A 23,339-nucleotide genomic window follows, 5' to 3' on the forward strand; every position below is an offset into this window, starting at 1 on the left:
ACTCCATCCCATCTCCGCCAGTGAAGGTGAAATCGGAGAGTGAATGACAATGAGGCCGCCCAACTCCAGACAGCCAAAAATGTGGCGCTTTATTACAGAGTCTAAGTGACTGCAAACAGGCCATTATCAAATCTCTTCTGTGACAAAGCTCCGTGTTGAAGGGGACAAATAAAAACAAGTACATTAAGCACAATAAATCACAGGGGCCTGTCGTGGAGACCCATTATCCCTGGGGGATTAAGGGACTGCTCTCCTCCCTGCCTTCCAGCCATCCGATCCCGGGTTTCTCATCATTGTTTTAATATTGCAGCCATTACTCTCCCAGCCACGAAGAGCCTGCTGTTTCTCTGTAGTTCTGGGTGGCAAGGGCATAATTTGTTTTTGATTTGCTTGGGAGGGTAGCTGTTTTATATTCATCTTTAAAAGATACGTTCAATAATCGTAGCAATGAGACCCCGCTTAAAAAACAAGACCCAGCCCTGCCATTCCTTCCAGCATCAATGTGGCCACCCCTGTAGCAGCCCACAGGGTACCCAACCATCACCAGGAGGGCCAGACCATTTCTCTGGAGTGGGGGGGGGGGGAGGAAGACCAGCCCAATAACAGCCTGGGCCATTTGGCCTGGGCTAGAGGGAGTCAACCAGAGGCCAGAAGTCAGGGGGCCTGGGTTTCACCATTGAAGTTGCTGTGACCTTAGACAGGTCCTTTGACCTCCCGGGCTGAAGTGTACCCATTGCCAAATCATCCAGTTTGTCCACATGTCTGTCTCTCTGGAGCCCAAAGAGTCTGCATCTCTATAGGATGCAGAGGGAGAGTGAAGAACTTTAAGCCAGATAACAGTACTTGTATTTATTTCCTCCTCTCTCTCGACAAAATCATTACAAAGCATCAATCCTAAGATAAAACCAACCCACTGTGCAACTGTCGGAGACTCTCTCCACTGGTTCCTTCTCCCATCCACGTGGAAACCTTCCCTCCCGCCCCTCATTCCCCGAGAAGGTGTTGTCCAGGGACAGGTCATCGTAGATCCTGTAAGGGAATCCTCTCCCAATTTTATCCAGCAGGAAGTGGATGGGAGGTCTGTAAGGCTAAACCTGCTGGGCCAGCTCCCCACAGCAGGGCCAATTTATGCCCTTCCCCATCAGAAGGCAACAAGGCAACAAAGGCTCTCCACTCTTCTGCAAGATGGCTGGCGACTCCTGCACACAGTGTGGGGACATCAACGGTCCTTTCAGGCATTCCCGTTTCAATTACCACATCTAAATCTCTACATGAAAAGAACACTTCTTGCAATGTAATGCTTCCAAGGGCGGCACTACGCAAGGCAGCCATATAACAAAATTGATCCCAGGGCTTCATTGGCCATCTGAGAGGCATTGACATAAAACCCGCCCGACAGTGCCCAACTCTCAAAATACTCTATAAAGGACTCAAATTCAGAAAAGGCAAGAAAAAAAAAAGTTACAAGCTCTCTCGTGTTAGAAACGGAGTTGGGTTTTACGGATCATCAAAGCCCGCTGAGCAGCCTCTTGGGAGTGCAATAGAGGATTCCCTGTAACCAAGCGATGCCTCTGGCTTTGCAAAATTTGGTGTAACAACCCAATAAATACCAAGTGGAGTTAGATATATGGTGGCTTTCAGCCTTCAGTGCACGTGGCAAGTGTCAAAGGAAGTAGCTTTGCATGCAAGTGGGACAGAGAGCAGGGAGACGACACAACCCAGACAAAATGAACTGCAATGAACCACAGGCCATTGGGAATGAGAGCTCCATGCAAGCAGGGCCTCACGTGTTGTCCTCACCCCAGTGCCCAGCATAGTGCCTGGGACATAGCAGATGATGCGTGTTCACTGAATGAGGGAAGGAAGGAAGGAAGGAAGGAAGGAAGGAAGGAAGGAAGGAAGGAAGGAAGGAAGGAAGGAAATGCAGCATCGTTTGACCCGAAGCCCCTGGAAACACTGATCCAGCTGATGGGGACCATGTTAAGACCTTAACAAAGAAGTGAGATCTCTGCCAAGTTTGTGCCATCTCCAAGCAAACATCAAGATGTACGAGTATTCAGACAGCAGAACATACTAAGCTCTTTGTAAAAGGAAGTTGAAGACTCCAAATCCTTCCCATGTCAGGGTGAGGCTTTTGAGGGTTGTTTTTGCTTTGTTTTGTAGCTTTTTTTTTTTCATACCACTGCAAGTTACTAAGAGAAAGCAAAAGAGAAACACTCTCCGAAAACATCCTTAGCCTCTGCCCCAGTGAACCTCTTTTGAATATCAAAATACATCTCATGAAAACAAACCAATAAAGCTACCACACAGTCCCATGCCCTCAATGAAAGATTCAAGAGTTGGACCGATATCTCAGGGTTTACATCCAAACTGTACCGCGGGGCGGCAGTGAGTGGCTAGCGAGTCGGACGAGGCAGGAGACACAGCAGTCTCAGACTCTGTGGGGGCACAGCTTCATCCTCGGGGTGACATACCCATTGCAAGTCCACAGACAACTTGCCCCGAGTTTCCGGCAAATGCACAGCCCTGGTCAAACATTCACAGTCCCCAAAGGACCTTTACTTGAAAAATCACAGAGAACATGGCATGCGCCAGATCCGAACGCTTACTAGGTACCAGAAACCAGGAAGAAGACACATCTAACATCCCATAGGGCATTCAGCCGTCACTCAGGGGATATGTTTTCTAGAGTGCTCTTGGACGTGACTGTGTTTGATCCTTACGCTGAAGATGGGAACAGATAACGGACCTGTGAAAAGGAAAAATAAAGCTCGGGGAGCAATGGGCTGACTTGTGTCCTCCCCCCCCCCCACAAAAGGTATGTTGAAGTCCTAACCTCCAGGACTTCAGAATGTGACTACATTTGGTAACAGGGTCTCTACAGAAGATTCCAGTTTAAATGAGGTCATTAGGATGAGTCCTAATCGAAAATGACTGGTGTCCGTACAAAACGGGAAATTTGGACACGGAGCTGTGCACAGAGGGCAGAGAGTGTGCAGACACACAGGGAGCCGGTAGCCATGTGACCAGAGTGATAACAGCCAAGGATCCAGGCAAACCCTAGAAGCTAGAAGGGACGAGGAAGGGCTCTCCCCTAGGGCTGTCAGAGAGAGCATGGCCCTGCCGACACCCTGAGATGGCCTCCAGAACTGTGAAACTTGTTGTTTTAGACCACCCAAGCCCAGTTCCAGAACTTTGTTACAGCAGCCACAGGAATCCCATACAGAGAAGGCAAGTGCCCTGCCCAAGGCTGAGCTAGTGAATAACAATAAACCATGTTCTGCCCAAACTTCCACCTCCTGAGTCCTAGTCTCCCAGGGACTGTGACCCGCTTTCAGTGAAGACAATCTCGAAATCGCTTACCGCAACCCACACTGGCATATGAAGGGGTGTTACTCTGTGGACGGATTTTTCAAAACTTCATCCTCTCTCCGGGCAACATACGTACCCTTCAACCACGTCCTGCAGCAGAGGGCTTTCCTAAGCACTAAGTACTGAACTTTCTGGATTGTAGGTAAGCACAGTTTGGGTGGGACATCTGGGGGTTTTGACATGAAAAGACTACAATTTGACAGGCGGCTGCTCACCGCCCCCCCCCCCCCATCTTTTCAGCTGTGATGCTCCATCAACAGACCAGATGTTACTGGTCTCAGTTGTTCCTGGTCTCAGTAACAACCACTCAGCAAAGGAGAATATCTGAGAGGTCTGTCACCTGCCAGCTTCAGAGATGAGCCCGGAATGTGAATGGAAAGTGATTTCGGCCCTTTTAGGGACTCGGGTCAGGCTGACTCATAAAACCCCTCACTTGCAAATTCTGTTCCCTAAGACACAAAATACAGGATGACGAGATTTCCCCTTCACACACACCAGCCCGGGCACAAGGGGGGGGCCCAACAGAGCTCAAGGTCAAATAATGCACCTGCTCCAAGGGAAAGAGTAAAGGAAACCGGCTTTGGCCACCAGCTGTTGAGCTAATGCAAGAATCCTGCCTCAACGCAGCCTCTTACCCAGCTCTGCAAAAAGTCCTAAAACTCGTTCCACAACCCAAGTTCACCCTCAGGGAATGTCAGGGAAACTGTTACCTGAACAACACTGGCAGCTGAGCTTAAGGAGGTGAAAGGTCCAGGTCCCACCCCGGATCCCAAGCATTTTTGGCAAACCCACAATCAGTTCTCACCTGCCTTCTCTCTACTCCTATTAAGGGGACAAGTTACCCAAATACAGAGTCAAGATTACCACCCTGTAATGGGTTGTCTGCATTTCATTCGCGAATCTGTTACCAATTTGTGCTTTAAACAAGGTGTGTGCATTAGTATTATTTTTCAAAATATAACCCATTCACAGAGTTGAAAGACAGGATGGTGTTAGGGGCTGAACTGTGTCTCCCCTCCCCCTTCTCCCACCAAATCCATAGGCTAAAGTCTTAACCTCCAGGACCCCAGGATGTGACTGCTTTTGGAGGCCATCTCTTTAAAAGAGATGATTTCCCTAACCCAGTTTGACTGGTATCCTTATAAGAGGAGATGGATACAAATAACACTTAGAGGGACCATGTGGAGGGGGTGGGGGGGGGGACGGCCACAGACAACCCAACAGAAAAACCTCCAAAAAAACAAGCCTGCTGAGACCTTGATCTTGGACTTTTAGCCTCTAGAACTGTGGGGAAATAAATGTTGTGTCAGCCCCCCAGTCTGCGGTCCTCTGTGACGGCAGCCCAAGCAAACTGACACCCATGAAATTCCACATTTTTTTAAATTTCTTTTCTTTAATCACATAACTCACGGTCTTTAAAAATCACAGAATACACTATGTCAGGGATTTTTTTTTGGCATTTCTTTCAAAGTCTTGACACTACCAAAGCAGGGAACAGAAGGTATCACTAATGTCACTGTGTCATTGGGCACATGGGTATCCTAACATTGAAAGTGTTGGCTGGGGGGGGGGGGGGGGGGAGGGGGTTGGTGTAAGGGAAGCTTATCCAGGAGAATAAAAGGGTTTTAGAGACTTGTGGTTGGTTTGATATGACTTCAAGATCTCCAGGCTCATCTTCCCACTGGGCATTTGGGGGTTTCTGCTTGGCCAGCTTCTCTTGGCAACCCCTCCCCACTCTCTGAGCAATTCAACCAGGACTGGTCACTTTCCCCCCAACCAGCCCCAGGGCTTCATCTCAGCCCTCCTAACAGATCATGACCAAGACTCCCACCACGTCTACTGGGGAAGAGACGCCCTCCTTCAGCTGTGATGGCGAGGTGAGTACGATGCAAGCCTGAGGACCAACCATCCTGCCTTCCCATGAGGACACTCTACCTGAGAACAGAGCCAACAGATAAGAAAGCAGAGCCAAGAGACAGAGTAATGACTTCCTGAGGACTGGATCCAGCACTTCCTGATGCTGCCCTCTGTTTTTCAGTTACTTAGGCAGATAAAGTCCTTTTTTTTTTTTTTGCCTAACACCAGTATGAACGGGGTTCCCACCATTTATGCATGAAATAGTCCTCACTGAGCCACTGAGGCATTCTGGTATTCATGATCACATGTCTTGCTCCCTACGTAAAAGTTTCATCAAAATTCAAAGTGTGTTTACTAAAACCCCACATGATGTCAAGTGTGCTTAACTAGGAGTGCAATGTATGAGCTTTAGGAGACATTGATGTCTCTGAAATTCTAAGAAAGAAAAAAAAAATTAGGTGCATCAGAGTCTGTGGCAGAAACCCAACTTAGGAGCTGTCCCCTCCAAACTTCAGTATCTGAGGTGGGGGAAGGACAGTACAATGATCAGGCTATTTTTTGAATTCTGAAAGTTGAAACACTTGCAACACCCTGCCTATTTTTAGGCTGACATCTGAAGTTCTTCATCATAAACTAATTTCTAAGGACAGAATTCCCAGCATATCATATAAACAGTAACACTTTAAAATAAAACCTTAAAAAAAAATAAGAAATAAATAAATAAATAAAGTAAAACCTTCACATCACATCTTTAAACAGAATCTAACCATCTGAGCCCCATCACTCATTTTTAAAAATTCAAGAGCAAGTTATTTTTTTGGAGATTGGAAACATTTACATCATTCCTCAGCATGACAAAGGGGCCCAGATGTCCTGCTTAAACACCAAGTTTAAACAGGTGAGAGAGTGAGTCTGCAAAGGGGTGCCATACGGCAGTGGCTGCATTCACAGAAGGTTCCTGCCCGCCAGTTTCAAACAGTTCCTCTGTTTGGTGCCTCTTGAAGGGTTCTCTACTCAAGAGCAGTGCACCAGAGGGAGATTCGTGTTGGGTAAGAGATGTCCCTTTAAAAACGGGGGAAGACTTGGGATACCTGGGTGGCTCAGGTCCAACTTCGGCTCAGGTCATGATCTCGCGATTTGTGGGCTCAAGCCCCATGTCGGGCTCTCTGCTGACAGCTCAGAGCTTAGAGCCCACTTTGGATTCTGTGTCTCCCTCTCTCTCTGCTCTCCCCCACTATCGCTTTGTCTGTCTGTCTGTCGGTCTGTCTCTGTCTCTGAAAAATAAACATTAAAAAAAAAAAATCACGGGGGAAGACTGCGAAAATGAAAAGACAGTCCATGGACCTGGGAGCAGTGGTCTCCGTGCAATAAATTTCAGGGGACAGTTCACATGTGAGTTTGAAAATCTGAAAACTGATTCCCTTGAAGCCATCCACATCTGCATACTCCATGGAAAGGCTTCACATGTCCCCAGGGGTGTGTATATCCCAGTGTCAAGACCGCTGGGCTGGAGGATTACGGGACAGAGATTAAGAGGAAATGCTCTACAGACAGAACTGGGGTCCAGTCTCTGGCTTTACACTTAGGCCAATGACCACATCTCTGCACCTCAGTTTCCCCACCTGTAAAATAAAATGGCATAGCTCAGAGGGTTGTAGTTAGCATCAAAAGGTGTCGTGCATGGAAAGTGTATCTCGTAAACACGTGAGAGGCCCTCAGCGGATGGTCTACGACTATTACCACTGCAACTGTTACCATTATTACGGTTACTGTTATTTTAAATACTGTGAAACACAACTCGCTAAGGAAGAGTCCTCTCCTATAGCATTCACTGACTCTCACCTCCTTTGCCAGTCAGGGTGCCAACTTCCCAATATGAGAAAGGAGCATGGTGGGACAGAAAGCTTCAGAAAAACAGTCTCAGGTGATGAGTGGGCTAGTATTTGCCGTTACCTTCAGGGCCTCTCTGCAAGCTTTCTGAGATCTCTGGACAGAGCTGAAAAGACAAAGCCTGTGGCCCCCTCCTCTGCCCCAAGCCATTGGCTTCCTTCTTTTGCCAAGCACGACCACCATAAGTAGTGAGGGAGAGGGGAGAAACGGTGGGGAAGCTCTAAATAAAAACACAATTACAACAGCTAATACTTATGGCATGCTTTCTGTGTAAGGCTCTGTCCTAAGCATTACAGACACATTAACAGATTTAATGAGCTCAAAAATGCTGTTTCAACAGGAGCTAGCGATAAATCCAAGCAGAAGAAAAAGGGAAATGTCAATAAGTAAGAGCCAGAGAAAGCATCCCTTGGTATGTATGAAGTCAGACTACTATTGGAAAAGCAGCAGGGCTTTGTGAACCATGAAACCAACTCCCATGCCAAGTGCAAGTTTACAAAGTGTTGCCAGTGCCCAGATCACATACACCCTCTGATAAAGCCCAGGGTTCATCTATCACTCCTCCCTGATTCGCTAAGCAAACCTACTCACACGGCACCAATGCCGGGCTTACAAGGGCAGTGTGATAAAAACCCAAACGGACCTCACAAATACTAGAGGTGATCCTAAAAATTCCGACATAAACACGCTGGTTACCTGAAGCAGAGTCTTTGGGCGCTGGGGCTGGGCTTCTGTGCAAGTCTATCCATCCTCCTCAGCCACTGCCCATCACTGCCTGGTAATCTCTCAATCTACTCCAAGTGCCACTCTGCAACTGGTTCTCTAAAGAACGTGCGACGGCATTAAGCCTAGTAAACAACGGAAACCACGGTCAAAGACTCCATCAGCACCTAGGGACCAGCAGCATCACCAGAAAGAATCAAACACTCGAGGGCAAGGTCCGCTACGGCTTGAAGGAAAGAGCTGACCTTCTCCATCAGGGTTTAAAAAAGCCTAGGAGGAGAAGAAAGAAGAGGCTAAAGATCAGAGACAATGGAGGAAAGCAGAGAAATGCAACGCTGAGGCAGCAGACACATAAGAGGGTGTGGTGAGGGTGATGGCAACATAGTTACACGGAGCAAGACAAGAGGAAGCAGCAGGGATATAGAGGTTCTTTAAGCGAAACTTCAACATTCAGCCTGGGGGTTTGTGTAAGAGGCACTTCTCTGTCTGGAGAGGTGGCAAGGGCCCCCTCCCCACCTCCACCCCACATTAGCCATGCTGGTCCCCAGCAAGGGTGCATGCCCTCTTTAGACTGGGGGTACCTTGAGAAGGTAATACACACGCACACCCCATGTGCCCCTACAGCACACTGAACACTCAAGGTTCTGCAGGAAAGGGCTGTCTTATGCCTGGACACGCAAATTCGATGAAATCCCAAATAACAATCACTGCCACCACGTACGGAGCGGACAGCACAGTCCAGGCATCCGGGGAAACACTGAAGAGCCCTCAGCCCTAAGGTGCCCTCTTTTCTGAAAGGCTCCCACACTCACGGCAAGGCGGCCAGCTTGAAGAGCGAGGAATACAGCGTAGAAAATGCAGAGGCAGAGTCCAGCCCCAGACACAGATGCGGTTTAGCACCCAGAACCAGGAAAAACTTGCAGGAAAGGCTGCCTGTCCTGGGTTGTGAAGGAAAAACAGAGGTGTCAGAGGCAGACAGAGGGAGAGAACTCATCAGAGAGAAGGAGAAAGACATGCACAGCTTGGCAGGTTTAGGGGGAAATAGCCAGTAAGGAAAAAAAAGATAATGAGTGAGGATGCATGAAGGTGGGGGAAGGCGGATGTGGCCGCAGAGAAAGGCAGGGGCCAGTTCATAACAAGCTTTGTGTGTCCTGATAAGAAAGCTGGATGCTTTCCAGTGGCCAATAGCGAGCCGGTGAGGGTAAATACACAGAACATTCTAGAAAAGCGCTCACTCCTTAAAGATTAAAAATAAAGGCTCTCTTATCTAGAAGGGATCAGGCTAGTCGATTTGAAAAACTCTGTCATCCAGAATGGCTTACTCTGCAATTCTGAAAGGTGGGGACTGTAATCTCCCAGCAAGGCCCTGCTCAGGCGGAGAAACACCACCAGTCACGGGACACACAGCACAGCTTCGCTTGTAAGGTGGATCGGGAGCTGGACGTCACAGCCCCAGTCATTCTGCTCTCAGCTCTCTGCTGCCACTGCTTTAGGGACCCCTCAGGAGGAAAAGAAGAATTTTCTCCATTCCATCCCTTACTATCATCCAGGGCTAGGAAAAACGTTGCTCTCTACCGCGGGGCTCACGTGAACAAAACCCCAGTGAAAGAGGCTCTGGAGGGTGCATTTTGACCCAAGCCCATCCCCTTGCCCAGCAGAGCCAAGGGAGAAAGCGCTATTTTAAGAACACCGCTAGTGTCACAAGTAACCTTTCCAGGAGGAAACGTCAACCATCTGACTTCTGCACCAATGACTGGGATCAGAGAAAAGTTCAGAAGCTCCTCTGGGCTACCATCCGTACCGTACCAGTTCTGGCCCAGTGGTCTTCAGAACTTCTCGTGCGAACCAGGGCAAAAGCCTGTTCAACGGCCTTGCAGTTTCCATGTCTCCCCACTGCAATCTGACCCCAATACTGTTGGGCTCATCTTCCTAAAACAGAGCTTTTTTTAAAAACTTTTTTTAGTGCTTATTTATTTTCGAGAGACAGACAGAGTGTGAGTGGGGGAAGGGCAGAGAGAGAGATGGAGACACAGAATCCGAAGCAGGCTCCAGGCTCCGAGCTGTCAGCACAGAGCCCGACGCGGGGCTCAAACTCACGAACCGCGAGATCATGACCGGAGCTGAAGTCGGACACCCAACCGACTGAGCCTCCCAGGCGCCCCTAAAACACAGCCTTTAATACACCATCCTTCTGATCAAAGTCACCCTGCCTTCCAAAAGCCCACAGCCCCAACCTTGCTTGCCAAGTTCACCTCCAACTCCCTGCTAAAAGAAACCCAAGAAATCCTGTAACCCAGAAATACTTACTTGTCCGCCTAACGTGGGCCCCTTGACCTCCCTATAATTCTTCTGTTCAGATTTTAACTATCCTGAGTCCAAAGACCCAACTCAAATCCTACCTCCACTGAGTTTGAGCAGCTAAAGTGAACTCCCACCTCCTGTTTCCCATCCGGCTCCAATAATCTACAACCATTAACTGCACTGCCACATGGTTTCTATTCTTGCTCTGAACCGTTGATTTGAATCTTCTCTTGTTGTTTAACTTACCACACATTCTTTAATTTTTTTTAACGTTTATTAATTTTTGAGAGACAGAGAGACAGAGCACGAGGGTCAAGGGGATGGGTAGTGGCAGGAGGAGAGAGAGGGAGACGGGGAATCTGAAGCAGGTTCCAGGCTCCGAGCTGTCAGCACAGAGCCCGATGCGGGGCTCGAACTCCCGGACCACAAGATCATGACCTGGGCTGAAGTCAATGCTCCACTGACTGAGCCATGCAGGTGCCTCACCACACGTTCTTTAAATCTCTCCAAGTATCTTTCTTGAGGGCAAGGACAGAGGGCTTTCAATTTGATTTCATAAATGATTGATTACTTTAGGATTCCTAAGTGCTAGGAACACAGATGGGCTAACCCAGCCACAGTGAGGAAGTAAGAAAAGGGTAGAGACACTGACAAGATGCCACGCAGAAGACCATATGAGAACATGCCACAGTCTCCCAGGTCTGGGGCAATGCCTCTTCCACTCTGTTCTTCTGTCTCCTAGTCACTAAGAGCCAGACTGAATACTCTCTTCTTCGACCCCCCAAGCACAACACTGCCAACACATGGTGCCCACTGCCCTTCATGCATGCCCTTGTTAGCATATACCTCCCTCGCCAAGGCTCCCGGGTGATGGCGGGTGATCTCACCCCCGTGTTGCAGATGTCAAGCTGAGGCCTGTACATCATGGGAGTTTATACTGAACGTTGGCTGAAGAGTGTTGGCTTAGTGGATGTGGAATGAATGAAGGAAATGCCATCAAAGACACACAGAGTGCACGGGGCCACTAGGCAGGAGAGATTCTGACCAAAGGAGGGAGGACGGAAGAGTCTGATCCAGCAAAGGGAGCAGCAGTAACTAACAGGCCCAAGCAAGAAAACAAGAGGCGTTTCTGGGCAACAGCCAATAGGCTAGGACTGGAGAAGACCTACAGGGTCGTAGGGCACACAGCGAGTGTAGACAGGCAGGGAAGCCAGGCAAGGTCAGTATTGAGGCAGTAGACCGAGTCTCAACAGCCCAGGGTCGAGTCCCAGCCCCAGGCTTCATGGCTGTGTGACCTGCGCAAGCCTCAGCTTCCACGCCCAGTAGCTGGGGAGAGCAAGAGTGCCGTGCCCACCACCAAGGGTGCGGGAAGCCAAAACGACACAAAATGACCCACTGGAAGAGTGCCTGCCACAAAGGAGGCACTCGGGGAACGTAGTTTTGGGTGTGGAACAAGCTGACATAGAGCGATGACGGGAAGGGAAGGGGGCTAGGGACAGACACCCAGAAGTCACGGGTGTGAAAAGGCAGAGCCACAGGCTACACGGGGTGGTCAGGAAGCTGGGTGCTGGTCCTACCTCCCCTCCGGATAATCCTCCTTACCTCCGGCCTTAGGAACCACAGCTGTGAAAGGAAGGTGTTGGTCTGGGGGGCTCAAGGTCTCCTCCAGCCCTGGTGGCATCTCCACACCGCAGCTCTGCCCCTGATGCAGAGAACTTCCCCGACATGGAAGAGCCCACGTGCCAGTGATCCATGTAAACAGCGAAAGGAGACCAGACAACAAGATGGCAGTGGAGAGGTCTCCCTACAGGAAGAGAGCAGGCTCCAGCCTTCCTAAGCTTTTCCAAGCCCCCCCTCTTCCCCCTCCTAAGAGGGAGCCACCCCCACCCCCACCCGGCTCCACTCGGGTCACTTCATAATCACCCTCACCACTGCTGGGAACAGCATCAGCAACAATCCCGCTTTTCCAGGCATCTTCCAGGCCACCTGGCGTGTACATTTGACAGGCTTTAGGGCACGCCCCTTCGTCTGGTGCCAGAAAGTCAAAATCCTCACAAATTCAGAGCAAAGGAAATCCGCCACACATTTCGGTACTGTACTTCCCTTGCCTTGTTACAAAGCCATCAGTGTTTGAACCACAACAATGACCCCTAAGAGAATTCATTTTGCTGACCTGAAATGTCCTTCACATTTTTAAAATAACATCTTCCTGGAGAGGCCTCGAGTCTGTATGTCTGCTGGTGTTTACTCACTCTCCCTCCCCCATCACCCCCACCCCAGCACTGAAAACACGACCATTTGTGCATTCATCAAACAAACCGTTCTGGGAGAACACACTGCTTACCTGGTGCAGACCTACTAAGCACCAGGCACCAAGCGTGCAGGCAAGGAAAAGCCCCATCCTGCTCCGTCCCTCGGCCTGTGCCTCCCTTGGCTCCTGAAGCAACCAGGAAATGCCATTCCCAGATGAGAGCTGACATCAGTCAAGGAGGCTGGTACACACACAGGCTGGCATATTCAAGATCTATGCAACCATTCTGGAAACAAAGCAGGGGAGGGGGTGTTTCCCAGTAGCCACAGAAATGTTAACCTTACTCAATAATAAGTATGTGGTCCAACGTATCCAAGGCAATCCCTAGCCACAGAACAACACTGGAGAGCCCATGACTCCCTGCTGAATTTAAATTAAAAAAAAAAAAAAAAAAAAAAAGGAGGAAGAAAGAAATCCCCACATGCCCATGTGCTGCTGTAAACCCCCTAAATTCTACTGCTTCTGTGGAAAGATCAGCAACTGGCCTTTCTTCCCGACTGGCCTTGGCACTTTGAAAAAGGACTGTGCAAAGAGCAAACCTCTCCCAGTAAGTCAGAGCTCTGTCTCCATCTTCGCCTGCTGCCTGTCCAAGGCGCAGCCCCATAAGGTGACAAGAGAGGCCAAAATTACCGGTGACACGGGACTTTCCATTCTGGCCCCAGCCTACAACTCCAGGTTGCCCCCAAATTACCTCTGGAGCCGTAAGTGCTTCACATTTTATTTTATTTCATTCCTAGAACAAATTCTTTTCTGGGAACTTTCATGAGAGATAAAGGAACAAAAAAACAAAACTAAAAGCCCTAGACATTTCAGATGCGGCAAAGGACAAGCTAGCAGGCAAGCATGATTCTGAACATCTCCTACATTTATCTCCTCTCCTGTAGACTGAGAACAAAATTCATTCCATGTCTCCGCAATTAGGAAAACTCACAATCCTGGAAACTCTTACCTAATTTCCTCTTTAAACCGCTTCTGTTTTTGATATATTCTCAGAGGTAGAAGCTCAGTGGGGGCAGTGAAGAGACTCAGGCAGGTGGGTAGTTAGGACTGCCATCTCCAGGAAGATGAGCAGTTAAACAAGTAAATCTGCCCCAAGTAACTAGGTAAGTGAGGGAACACTAGGTGCTAGTTAGTGGTTATGAAAGTTAATATAACTACTGTACTTCTCTCAGTAAAACAGATCCTTATTAGGATCCTTGGCAGGTGAACATAGGGAGTTATTTGTTAAAACATTTGAGAAGTTTATAGTAAAAAAAATCCATGGTTTTATGGAACAGAGGTTCCCAAAAGCATCCATCATGATTGTCGTAATCAAATAATTTGAAACACAATAAAGGAACTAGCCCTTAAAAAGAGTCTTTTATGAATCCCTTTTGTATAATAAAAATCTGGTGTGCCCCAATTACTTATCTTAACGTGTTCACCTTTAAAATCAGATTCCAGGGGCGCCTGGGTGGTTCAGTCGGTTAAGCGTCCGGCTTCCATGATCTCATGGTTTGAAGGTTCGAGCCCTGCATCAGGCTCTGTGCTGACAGCTCAGAGCCTGAAGCCTGCTTCAAATTCTGTGTCTCCCCCTCTCTCTCTCTGCCCCTCCCCTTCTCACACTCTGTGTGTATCTCTCCCTCTCTCAAAAATAAATAAACTTCAAATAAATAAAATTAAATAAAATCAGATTTCACAAGGCAAATTCTCCTAAAATAGGGCATTCCTATAGTTAGCTTCAAAACTGAAATAATAATGAAAAAAAAAACCCCAAAACCTTATATTTACACTGCACTCACTTCGAATCTCCTCTTTCCAGTAAGCACCACCCTCTACATCCAGGAGATCAATGTCTGGTGGGGGAAGAGCCTTCTTTCTAGAACACAAATTTGGAAGCATAAAATTAACTTGGTTTTTATTTTTCCAGACTTGTTCATCTACCCAAGTGCTTTTCTGCATCTATTTTTCTTCCAAACATCCCTCCCCCCACACTTGCCCCACAGCTTGACTACAAGGTAACCCGCCCCCGCCCCAGCCATATGAAAGGGTTCCCCTTTCCACATTAGAGTCCAGGCTTTGCAAAATCCCTAAGGGTCAACTCAGCTTTTATCTACTTAAGGTGGAAACAATCAAAATTTTCAGCATTGCTTTTTATCACAAGGTACTTAATTCTCAAGTCGTTCTCAAAGAATAGGTAACATCAAAATCAACTGGCTTCCATATTACATAATAAGTTAGCAGGCAAGCCTAGCTGCTTATGTGTGAATGGCCCAATACATCAGAGAGAGATCAGAGAATCTACAAGCAACACAGCGAAGACTTTGTGATTCTTTTATTCAGTGTTCCATCCTTGTGGTGTTTTATATTTCCAGGTAAAGTACACCTTTGAACTGGCCAGGCCTCTTCCCATTTCAGAGTCAGAAATCTTAAGAAGTCCGAACTTTGCCACTAACTAACTTAGGTAATCCCATTCCCTTTCTGGGCTCTAAATTCCCAGTAGCAAGATAAACAACTCATGTATAGAGAGACAAGGCCTGAAGCCCAGAGAGGTCAAGAAGTATTCTAATGTCACACAGCAAGTCAGCAACAGATGATGCAAGGCTAGACCCAGATTTTCTGATTTTACTTAAACCACCCTGCCTCTCACTCAACACAGGTAAAGATGATACAAGCAAACGCACACAGAAGCTTCTTTTACCTCCACTGTCTGGCTCCTATTTCTGAAAACACTAAATATATTTTGCACTGGGGCTCACTGCTGCCACTGTGATTTTCCTTCCTCCCTAACATCCTCCAGCAGCTATACTGTGGTTTTTCTTCACTATACAGTTTCCTCATGCCACAACACACACACACACACACACACAAGTACATTTCACACATGCACACACACACACTCATCCTCATTATTACATTCTTCTCTTTCCAACAGCAAAGAAAGTTCAGACCACAACTGAGAGGATTCAAATACAAGAACCTTGTTCAAGTGCTAAACACGGCCATAACTCTACCCAGAAGCAACTCTGACAAAATGGAATTTGTTGTCATAGAGAAGGATTTTTTTTTCCCCCATACTATATCATTTGTCAAGCAACATTGTCATTTCTCCCACTGCTGCATAATCACATAATGAAAGCCCCAGATGGAATTCTTGTACACAAGAGGGCGGACTTATGGTTGATAAGGGACCCTTTCTTTATTTGCATTGCTAATAGTTTTTTTAAAGAACAAAGTGCTATATGTAGAAGGATAAAGGACAAAAAAGAGAGTTCCTGTTTCTATTAACACTGTGGCATAATTAACTAGCACTCGAGGATCTTATCCAGAAACCTTTCTTGTTGCCATTTGAATACAAGGAGCATGAAGCTAGTCCCCAGCATGGAATCCTATGAAATTCTCTCCCTTCTAACACCAAGGCTTTCCCGTTCTCTCTCTCAAATATAAACATTTAAAAATATATAAAAGAAAATAAAAGAAAATAGATTGCATTATGCTGTAACTTTACCAGCTGCTTCCTACTGAGCTCCAAACATCAATGTGGTCAAAGAGGAACTCAGCACCCGAGTCCCTCTCAATGCCAAATCCTCTAGAGTAGAGCAGCAAAGCCTCAACAACACTAGTGGATCCTGTGAGGGGGGCTATATTGCTCAAGTGTGTCAATGACTGGGTGCCCAGAGCTCCCAGTGCCCTGGGACACACACCCCTGACCTTGCATGCTCCCTACTCTCTGAGAACTCTGGCTGCAAAGATGCCTTCACATTATTCACAGACCCTAAGGAAGACCAGTATTCTGCCTCAACTTCTTACTCTCCCTCTGCCACCTGGTGTCCCTAAAATTCACAAGACTTCGCACACACTGTAGGTCCACAGTATATATCTTTTGCAGGACCAGTTTTCACTAGTTGATGCTCAATGGCAAATTTAACAGTGTTTTCCTGCTCCAATCTCCTACCTCCTGGCTATACGGTGCCTATGAGAATCAATCTATAAAGCTTTAATAACAGAAATAAAGCTTTATGCTGACCATTTTCCTTAGACCACAACAATAGCTCCCCTCAAACTACCTAAATATGCACTACGCATATGGGTAAAAGATCACAAATGTGGTCTGCCAGACCCCAGGGTTCAGGAAAGTGTAATAACTCATACAGGTTCACAGGTTCCAGACACTAAATCTAATTCCATATGCTGAGTTGGGGCTTTTAGAATCCATTGAGACCTAAATCTTGGTGACATTTGCCTTTTTTGGTGCCAGTGTTCTGAAATGGGTAATCTCTTCTTGGACTCTGCTTCTCACCTTTTTCTGTCTGTTCACCTCTGGAAGTCAGCTTTGATAAGGTTTGGCCACTGTGTGTAAGGTAAGCCTGGGCAATGGGGCTTTGTTCTTCAGTGAAATAGAATTATCTTGCAATTCTGCTGGAAGAAACCTAGACACTAATGACTTAATGCTGTTAAAAGTGCAGAGAGCATCTGAGATGAAACCACACTGTCAAATGTTCTATGTGTATAAATACAAGGTGTGTACTTTTAAGGGGTGACAAGTGAGAAATTTTAAGTTTGAGGGAGTTGATGCTGGACTCCACTCAGAAGACTGTGGGTGTTCGGTGCAGTCCAAAACCAAAAAGGGGATTACAACCTCTCAGGGAACACAAAGTCAGCATGGTCTGCTGCCCAAAGGATGGAATCTGCAAGAGATTCTGTCTGCCCGAAATGTATAGCCCCTGTAAACTTAGAGACTGTAACTTGAGTTTTTTTCAGTCTTGCATAGTACTTTGCAGTCAACCGGTTCTGAGTTGCCTAAATGACACTTTAGATGTGATCAGGCCCATCATTTAAGCATTTGGAATACACTCATTCATGCAAGCATACATCAGGTACCAAAAAGTCAAGTTCCTGAGCCCTAAAGATACACCATAGCCTTTTGTAACATGGGTCCTTATGTTTTCTTCATTGGTGGTGGAATAGAAAACTAGTCCCCTCGTGTCCTGCCACTGTAGATGGCTGAAAAATGGAGATACTCCTGCAATCAGCATCCACAGTAAACCACAGCTCAGGAACCCAAGAACCTAAGGAAACCTTCATATCATCCCAATGAGATGGAGGTCCTCTGGGACCTATGAGGAGCCGGGAAAACTTTTCACTTCATTTCCAAGGCCCTTCTAGTTCTGCTTCCAAAGTCAATGCGATCTGTGTTTTCTTACAGCCAAAAGTTAACCCACCAGCTAGCACATTTCACTACCTGAAGGAAAAGGGCCCACTCCAGAGTGATCCCATCTTCTCCCTGAAAGATGAAGGGAAAGATGATCCCTTCTCTCTATCCTGTTAGGGGAATTTGTTTCCTTTCCTCACCACCCTTGAAAACCCATTAACATGTAGATCTTCAGGACTTTTGCCTCTCTGTTCCAATTAATTTTCTTCCTGGTATGGAAGTAACAGGGCCTGGCTCGATAAACGTGTGTTCTCTTCAAACAATTTTCACTGAAGGAAAACACTCTTCAAATAGAAAGGTTCACTAAAATGTGTGAAACCTTAAAGCCAGGTTTTGTTTTGTTTTGTTTTGATCCCCAGTGAGGACTCATGCCCGCGAGCAATTCGTTCGTGTCACCCATTTGTGAGAGATGAGAAAAGAAAACACCACTTATTCCTTTCCTTATTTAGAACCTTCCCCTGTCTTAAGTCTACCAAAGCTGATTCCTGGGGAGGGAAGACAGGAGAGGTGAGAAAAATTAGCCCGAGGTGACTACCTCCACGGAGTGAATAAGCACTCTGGGTTTCCACCTGTGTCTGAGAGGGACCGATCTGCATTTAGGGGAGGTGACTTTAGGGGAGGTGCCGGACCCACTAGCAGCAACCCCACCTCATCCCCCAAGAAGGAAGCAGGAGCCTGAGTGCTCTCTAGGGCAACTTACATAAGACCCTGTAAAACTTCCTGTGACATTCACGGAAAATGTAAGCTGCTATTTTGCTCCCTCAGGAGATCATTTTAATGGACTGAGTGACAAAATTCACGGATTCGGGATTCAACAGAAACCTGCTCAACCGAGGTACATCAGCTCAGGGACGGAAAAAATCCATCCCCATTAAACAGGGTCACCGGGGGGATGGAGTCAATGTAGGAGAGACAATCTGTTCCTTCCTAAGTGACCCATTTAAAATCAGATTGTTCCAGGGAAATCTCATAGGCTTAATAAATTTCAAACAGGCAAGGACAGGCTTATAGGACTGAGGTTCCTTAAAAGGAAAACTTTGAAGAAAGTAATACAGCAATAAACAAAATAAGGAAGCACAAACCTTGGAGTCGGCCATTCTAGCCTTCAGCAACAGAGATATTCACAAGAATACTTGGATCGCTATATACTGATCACTCCCCACGAGCAGGTTTGTGGAAACAGGACTGGCACTCTGGTTAGGTTTCCTCTCTACAGATGTCCCCGCCACCCAACCACTCTGTCCTATAGAGGGACTGGAAAGCTGTGGCGGCTCACCCTAAATCGCCACGACTCTCTACAACAAGGAGCAAAGAAAAGTTCTTCACAGCATCACACCAGGAAAGGCAGGTGAGGATCACCGAAGAGGGGCAGCTAAAAACACAGCAGGTTCCCCAAAGCACAGGTGCCCAAAGCTAACAAGCTGCGGGGGGTTTGGGGGGGGGGGGGCGCGGGCACACCACCTCCCGGTGCTGAACAGGAAACTCCTCCTTGCTTGCTCCCCGTTAAGCAGCCTACGTGCCTAGGAGCAAGACAGTCCCTGAGAAGGGTCCTGGGGACATCAGACACTTGGGGACTTGTACTTCCTTCCAGCTTGTCCAGGGTTCCTGGCCCAGACAGCTGAGGGTGTGCCCTCACAGGGGGTACCAGCTACAGGTTCGGAGAACTTGTCCGGCGCCGCTCACCAGGGCGTCCCCGGGGCGGCTCTCAAGCACCCCCGGGCTCTTACCTTGGCCGTGACTGCCGCCAAACACAGGGGGACCGCGGAAGAGCTGGGTGGCGCGGCGGCGCCGCCGCCGCCTACAAGACGCAGAGGGTCCGGGTCCGGGTCCCAGCAGGCGCTGCCCTAGCTCAAGCGGCGGTGCCAAGCGCAGACTTCGGGGCGGCCCCCGGCTCCAAAAGCTGCGGGGAGGGTCCGGGCCGCCCAGGCTGGGCACAGTCCCTTCTTCCTCTCCCTCCGGCGCCGCTGCCTGGAGCTGCTCCCCGCCCTAGGGACTCTTCAGAGCCGGGGGCGCCCCGCACGGGCAGGGGCCTGCGTCCGCCTCGGGCCGGGTCTGGGAAGGGGGCGCTGGGGAGAGACGCGGGGCGGCCGCCGGGGCCGGCTCCACCTCCCGCGCTCCCCGCGGCTTCGCCCCCTCAGGGCAGGGCCTGCCCGCTCCCGGCCCCGCGAGGCGAGCGCGGCCGCGCCCCCAGCTTCGGGCGCCCGGGCTCCGCGCGGCGGCGGGGCAGCGGCAGTCTGGCCGGGCCGGACGCCGAGCGCGGCGGCACGGAGGCTGCAGCCGGCCGCGGCGCCCCCTCCCCCCGGGCCTGCGCCGCCCGCCCTCCCGCGGCTCCGCGGTTAGGAGGCGCTGGATAGGGCCTCGCCCCGGCCTGGGGCGCGGGGCCGGGGGCGCGGGGCCGGGGGAGGCGCCCCGGGAAGGTCACCGGAGCGGAGGCGCTGCGCAGCGCGGTGGGTGCGGGGAGCCGGGGCGGGCGGCCCCGCTGCCGCCGGGAGCGCTCGCCGGCCTCGGCCGCCGCCGCCGCCTTCGAGACGCTCCGGCTTCCCCGAGCGCCGGGCGCTCGGAGCTGGGCTGCCGCTGCAGCCGCCGCCGGCAGCCGGGCGCCGCTGGCCGGAGCCGGCGCGCGATCCCCGCCTCCCGCGCCCGGCCAGGCGGGGGCCGCCGCGCGGAGGCCCGCGGGGGGAGGGGGGGCGCGGGCGGGCGCTGGGGTCCGGGCTCCGGGCTGGCCCCGCCGCCGCGTGCCCAGAGCTCCGGGCTCGCTCAGCAGCTGCAGTGACTGTGTGTCTGTGTCATGTCTGTGCAGCTGGGGGGGACCGCGAGCCCGGGCCGGGCTCCCGGCGGGGGGCGGGGCCAGCGCGCGCCTGGGCGCCCGCCTCCACCCCGTGACGGCGCGACTGGCCAATAGCAGGAGCCGCAGCCGCAAGGCCCGCGAGGCCGCCCCGGCCTGGGCTCCGCCCCCTCCCGCGAGGCTCCTCCCTTCTACTTCTCCAGCTCACTCGCACGCGGGCGGAAGCAACACCCGGAGCCGGAATCTCGGCCCGGGTTGGGATGAAAGGGTGCTAGCTGGGAGCTCCCCGCCCTTCTCCCCCCACCCCGACCGCCCCCGGCCGCCTCGGGCTTGGCCAGCCTCGCGGAAAGAGGGGGAAGGGAAGAGGGACGGGTCCGCAGCTGCCGCTGTCGTGACGCCGGCAGGCTCACAGGGCTGTACAGCCTGCCCACTCCCCCTTGGACAAAACCGCCGTCGTGGGAAGTAGGAAGTTTCCCCGCCTCCACTTCTACTCGGGTCGCCGCTTCTCTCCGACGTGGGCAGGGTATGGGGCAGCCTGCGGCTGCGAGGAGCCACGATGAAGCGCTCGAACACATTATTTGGAGCTCTGTATCTAAGAATCCGGTCCCAAGCTCCCAGTTCTTTCGGGAAAACTGCATTTCTTTGCCCCCACCCCCAACACACACACCCTTGCACGCACGACATGCCCCTCCCCGTTCCAATTTCATTCTTGCTCTCCGTCCTGGCAAAAGAGCCCCGCGCGCGACATCCCACTGAATGGACTTCCAAAGCCTCCCAGTCCTAAAGCCGCGAGTGGGGCGCCGAGAGTCCTCTGAAGCTACGGAAGGAGTGGGTGAAACCGGCAGGCCAAAGGGGCCAGTGGTGTGAGAGTGAATGGGAGGAGGAGGCCTGGAGAGAAAACCCAAAGGAGGGGGAAACAGGCCCGGAGAGGAGGAGAACGCAGAGGGATGGGCAACTCTGACTGGGAGACCCGAGCTCCGGCGCGCGATCCAGCTCCCGGGTTTTTCCTCAGCTCGGTCCCAGGGCTTCTGGGGTCCCCTTCCCCACCCCACCCCCCCCCCCAGCCCCGGATCCCCACCCCTCCCCAGCCCGGCGAGCCCCGGGTCCCAGCCTCGCCTCCGCTCGCCTCTCTCTCGTCCCATGGGTGCAGATGAGGCAGCAGGAAGCCCACAGTACTCCAGGAAGGGGCAGGGGAAGGATGCAAAAACAGAGATAAAGTGCAAGGCGTGGGGTGGGAGGGTGCATAAGAGAAGGATGCCGAGCTCGGGCTGCGGTACTGACCACACTCCCCAGAGGTCAGGCTGAGGGCCCCAGGGTTTTGAAGTCCGGCCCCTCGCTCGGCTTCGGACCTGGCTCCCGCCAAGTAACCCCGCTCTTGGCCTTCAGCTCGACCCATCCGGGACCCTTCCGCCATCCCCTCCCTTTCCTCCAGCCTCTTTAGGCAAAGACCCGCGGCCTCGGTGCTCCCCACCCCACCCCTCGTGCACCGCCACCGGCTCTCCCGCAGCTCTGGAGCGCTGTTTACCTAATCTCAGCGGCAGACCCAGCAAAGGAGAATGCAAAAAGACGGTAGCGGTTACACAGCGGCGTCCCCGGCGAAGAAGTAAAACACGTTTGCACTGGAGCTTCTGGATAAGTTAACTGCGAAGCCGGGGTCCTGCTGGCTTATCTCCGCGGGGATGAGTCTCACCCTGCACGTTTGCAGGGATAGGAGATCGTTATCTGGTTTTGATGTCACTACCGTGTCAGAGAAGAACATTAGATGATAAAATATTGTCTAATATCCTAGAGACCATTAAAGTGTCAAAGTTTAATGTCAATCCTTTTAGCTCGAATGCTGCTTCCTTCTTCCTCTGACGTGCAGCTCTGTTCTAGAACGCGCTGAAAACAAGGGGATCATTTTTATTTTGCGGGTCGACCGTGCTTCCTACTCTTCCTCCTCCCGTACCCCAACCACACCCCCCCCCCCGCCCTGGAATTCGGTAAAGTTAAAGCAAGAATTTGGGCTTTCTTTTTATTCATTGCTTTGCTTCATTTCATTAGTGGTGTAAAAATGCATTATTACAACACATTAGCATAGTAATAAGGTTAACGTTACTGAGGAAGGGGAGGGAGACCTGAAATTTATAAGCAAAGAAGAAATAATGGAATAATATCAGAAACTAAAAGATAAGCATGTGGTAAAGAAACATCTCCATTATAATTACCCAGTATATTGCATTCTCTAGATTGGATTTTAGAGAGAAAAATATGACCATAGTGAGGGACAGAGTAATACTCACTCTGGTCAATAAGATACATTAAAGATATATTTCATTATTAGGGGATTTCACAAAAATTACTTGCATCAGTCAGTAGGCACCCTAAACGGGTAGAAGCTTTGCTCTCTCAATGTAATGTTGCAGTTTTGAACTCAGTAGCCTATCTAATATTCTAAACGATAGGAATGTTGTCAGAGTGAAATATTCCAGAAACTGAGCCCTTCTGTTAATATCACGTGAAGCCCCACATGAAAAGAATTCCTTTGCCCCACCAATGGTATGGATAGGTGTGTGTGTGTGTGTGTGCGTGTGTGTGTGTGTGTGTGTAAAACCTAAGATAGGATGTACTTACCTATGAATTATAGCCCTTTGACACAAACCAGGATATAAATGTCTTAAAAGGAGTTCGCTATGACATAATATAGTATGAGGAATGCAGAATAAAATATGTAAGGTGATATATCTGTTATTTCTAAAGAATCTGCACTGCTTTCGCTAAGAACTGAGAAGTGAAAAAATACTGAGCCCTCTAAACCAACTGTTATCTATTTTTCTCCACACAGTTATTGCACCTGTCACAGGAGAGATTCAGAAAGGTCTCTCTCTCTTTTTTTAATCAGGGTCAAGGAGACCTAATCCTAAAAAAAA

At 49.9% G+C, this 23,339-nt stretch overlaps 1 protein-coding gene across 2 annotated transcripts in view; it reads right to left on the minus strand.

Annotated features, from left to right (window-relative positions):
- The window catches only part of LARGE1 (LARGE xylosyl- and glucuronyltransferase 1), a 538,054-nt gene extending 515,952 nt beyond the window's left edge, over positions 1 to 22,102 (minus strand). Inside the window, exon 1 of one of the 2 annotated variants that reach the window (XM_053226710.1) lies at positions 21,956 to 22,102. The gene's annotated coding sequence lies outside the window, so the exon portion shown is untranslated. Of the gene's footprint in view, positions 1 to 19,372; positions 19,796 to 21,955 lie in introns of those variants that run through there. The other variant, XM_027070898.2, reaches the window with a different exon arrangement.
- Positions 22,103 to 23,339: the final 1,237 nt, after the last annotated feature.

This window comes from Acinonyx jubatus, chromosome B4 (assembly GCF_027475565.1).
Source record: "Acinonyx jubatus isolate Ajub_Pintada_27869175 chromosome B4, VMU_Ajub_asm_v1.0, whole genome shotgun sequence".
Classification (NCBI taxonomy): domain Eukaryota; kingdom Metazoa; phylum Chordata; class Mammalia; order Carnivora; family Felidae; genus Acinonyx; species Acinonyx jubatus.